Below are 3917 nucleotides of genomic sequence, written 5' to 3'. Positions count from 1 at the left end.
GGTTCCCATTCTGGGCACCTTAACCTGTGGCTACCTTCTGTCTCTGTTAATTTTTCCCATCTTCCCCGCTTGGGCAGGTCAGTTATGTTAAGAATGGAAATTCCCAAAGTCTCAACATTGAAAAAGATCTCAAGGTTGCCTCAGCCAATCCTTTTCCTGAGTCATGGCTCTGTACATACACACACACATATGCCCTACTTGTCCTTGAATACCTCCCCAGGTGGGGCACTCACTACCTACAAGTCTGCCCTGACAATTAGACAGTTTATCTTGTGAGGCAAAACAGACCCCTCTGGGTGACCTCTGGGTGACCTCCCTTGGTTCTGCCTTCTGGGTCTTCCCAGAATAAGTCCAAACCCTCTGCCCCAACTAGCTCCTCAGGCACCAGGAACAGAGGCCACTAAATCAGCTCCTCCCCACCTGACACCTCCCCAGTGCCTTGATCATCCTACTGGAGCAGGAGAGGGTTAGGCTGTGTTTGCACAGAGCACTGGCCCAGGGTTGGGGGGGCGGGAATCACATGATACGGTCCTACAGATAGCCCAGGGAGCCATGCTGGCCTGCAGTGCCAGCCTGCCTGCCTACCACCAGCCCTGGTTCCCTCCTCTGGCTGGCCTAGCCCTTTCCCTTTTGTACCAGAACTGCAGACAGAGAAAAGGCAAAGATTTGCCTGAAGCAAATCCTTCTGCGAACACCCATTCCCCAGAACACTGACTCCAAAGATACCAGGGAGAAGAGGCCTACTTGATTAGATTTCTTTGGGGTCTGTCACCTAATTTTGTTGCACATCTTAGCCTGAGATCCCTGTAGTGACTGTAGCGTGTTTGATTTCTCCAAGCCATTCATAGGCAGTGTATAAATTCTCATCTAAGGATTTTCTCACGAGACCCTTGTAAATTACTGAGGCCAGTGGTCCTGCAGACGGCTCTTCTATTCCAACCTCCTCGTTCCCCAGTGCTTTGTTCCTCTGCAAGTCACTTTGCCTCCCCTGGCCTCAGTTTCTCCATCTTTAAAATGGGGACAATAATTGTCCCTACTTCTTAGGGCTTTTGTGAGTGTCCGATCAGGTCAACTATCTGAAGCCTAAGATCCAGTCCCAGGCACACAATAGGTCTTTAGTAAGTGTTAGAAACAATTAGCTCTCAGCTGGAAGGTGAGCTTGGTGCACAGGTAAAACTGTCCAGAATTAGGGGAGATGAATCCCCTTTGTGAGAGAAGCTTGGTCGAGACACAGCATTTTGTGCTTTCTGGCCCCTGGGTCAGCGAGTCTCAAACTTTACTGAGCTTGAGATGCACCTGAGGGAGTTTTAAAATGCAGAGTGCCAGGCCGTGTGCTCAGAGAGCCTGATTCAGTAGGTCTGGAGGGACCCAGGAATCTGCAATTTAACAACCTCTCCTCTGTCCCTAACACCCCATCCCCTCCCTGAGCTGGGAATAGACATTACCACTAAATTCACTTTGACAGCCTGCACTGTGCTGAGAGCTGGAAATACTTTGCCAAAGGAGAAGGAACCAGCCCCTGCCCCTGGGAGCTTACCACCTAACAGCGGGTGTTCCTTGGCGTCAGTTGAGAAGCCTGGGTTCTGGAATGAGCAGGTACAGCTGTGGGAATGGAAAGGTTAGAAGAGACCTACTTCCTGGTACTGTGTGGTTGTTGTCACAAGACAGAAAGTCTCCTAGGCTGGAGCCCCTGGGCATGAAGGCCCTGGGACGGAGGGCACGGGCTGGTCTGGAGACAAAGGCTGCTTTCCCTGACCTTGCCTGGGCTGGACCCATGGTGGGGACAGGTGAGATATGACACAGAGTAGATGAGGCAGTAAGATGGTAAGTGAGTGCACTGAGGCAGTTCAGGGTGTTGCCTGTAGCATAAGACCTGGGCTGGAATCCCAGCTGCGGTGTTCTTTTCAGCTGTGTGAACTTGGGCCAGCGACTTCCCTCTCTTAAGCTTTGTTTCCACCTCTGCGAAGGAATAATTGTGTCCCCCACCTACAGTAGCAATTTACCAAGAAGCTAATGAAGCTTCAGGTTCAGGGACTCTTGTCAAGGCCCCGGGTTTAACTGTGTATTCATAACTTCGCATTATTTTTCTTAAACAGGGTCCCCAAGATTGTAAAAGCTCCAGGCCCCACAAAACCGGAATCTGTCCAGGTCCACCTGATACAGCTGCTGTAAGATTTGGTGAGAAGACAGTAAACCCCTTGGCAAGCCTGAGTCTGAAAACAGAAGCCTCCTTAGCTCCTGAGCCTTGGAAGGAAAACATACTGACACACTGAACAGGGGAGTCTGAGCCCCACGCCTATTCTGACAGTCCCTTGTCCCCATGGCCTCAGGGCTCCAAACCCTTCCAGCCCAGATGGGAAGCAGGGAGGAGCAGATCGGAAGGAGAATGGGGGACATGGGGAAGGGAAGAGGCTTTGGAGGAGGGAAGGATGTGGGGAGAAAGCGGATTCCACTGAGGCGCACGCGGACCCCTCTAGCTGCCTTATGCACTAGCCTTCGGAGGGCCAGGCTAGTAAGAAGCCTGCCAGAGGTGAGAGCCCTGGGCAGAGTCCTTGGCTTTGACATGGCTTTGATAACGATCTTTCAGTGTCTGAAAGCAGGGAAAGATGCAGGCTCTCCAGGACCCACAAATGGGGACAGGGGAGAGGGAAGGATATTGGGGGCCTTGGCATATTCCCCTCAATGTGAACAGAGGACCCCACACACACCCCACTCTGTGCCAGGCCCTGCCCAAGTGCCCCATTTTACTGAAACCTCATACCACCTCCTTCAATTCCTCATTCTGCTCTTCTCCATCCAGCAGATGAGGAAGTGGAGACGCAGAGAGGGCAAGTCCCTTGCCAAAGGGCACACAGTTGGAGAGAATACAGTACAAACCAGGAATTGGACCCAGCTCTAACTCCAAATTCCTGCCCTTAACCCTCTCCTGCCACCCGCCACACTAGGCTCTGGGCACAGTGGCATGCAGTGCGCTCACAATAAACATGGGAATGAATGAAGTAAGAAAGGAAAGAATTCACAGGCCGGGCTCTTCCCACGCCACCCACCCCATCCCCAGCCAGCTCTTTCCAACCCAAGCCTCCCGCTCTCCACCCCTCTCCCCAATCTAATTGGGTGGTATCTCAGCTATCTTGCTTCTGCGGATTCCCCCGCGCTCCTCCTGGAGCCCACCCCGAGGCAGCTTTCTCACAACAGGACCCCCGGCGTGGGGACGCCTGCCGACCCCCGAGGCCCAGCGGGAGAGCCGCGACCTCCCGGGGGGTGGTCTCCGCAGCCGCTCTCCCCCTCCCCGGCCTTACCCGCCCCTCCCCTTCCCGGGGCAGCTGAATAATTGATTCGCCCATAAATAATTGATCAGTGTTGCGGGCGCGCCCTCTGCCCCCAGGGTGCGGGGGTTCCCCAGCAGGGTTAGGGGAGCCGGGCTGGGCTGGGGGGACGGGGACCACGGAGCTGAGCGGGTCCGGGGACGCAGTTTCGCTCTGCGGGCCTTTCTCTTTCTCTCTCGCTCCCTCGCGCCGGCTTTTTCCCTTTTGCTTTTCTCCTTTTTTTCTTTCCTGGAGCGGAGCCCGGCGCCAGGAGTCTGGAACCAGCTTGACAAGCTTTTGAGTTATGGAGGGGGGAGGGGAGGGGAGGGAGCGGGCGGGCGGCGCTGGGAGGGGAGGGGGGGCGCCACAGCGGGTGGGGGCGGGGCGGTGGGCTCCGCCGGGCAGGGGCGCGGGCACCTCCATTGGGAGACCCTCCCCTACTTTGGGCAAAGGTTGTTAGAGGGTCTGATGGTGGCGGCCGGGAGGGGGGCGGGAGTGGGCGGCGGGGCGCGGGGGTGAGTCATGCGGCGGACCCGCGGAGCAGCCCGGCTGGCGGAACGAGCCCGGCTTTAGAGCCGCAATAAATGAGGCCCGGGGAGGGGCGGCGGGGTT

Source organism: Lagenorhynchus albirostris, chromosome 7, assembly GCF_949774975.1.
Source record: "Lagenorhynchus albirostris chromosome 7, mLagAlb1.1, whole genome shotgun sequence".
Classification (NCBI taxonomy): Eukaryota; Metazoa; Chordata; class Mammalia; order Artiodactyla; family Delphinidae; genus Lagenorhynchus; species Lagenorhynchus albirostris.
This window is presented reverse-complemented; position numbering follows the sequence as displayed.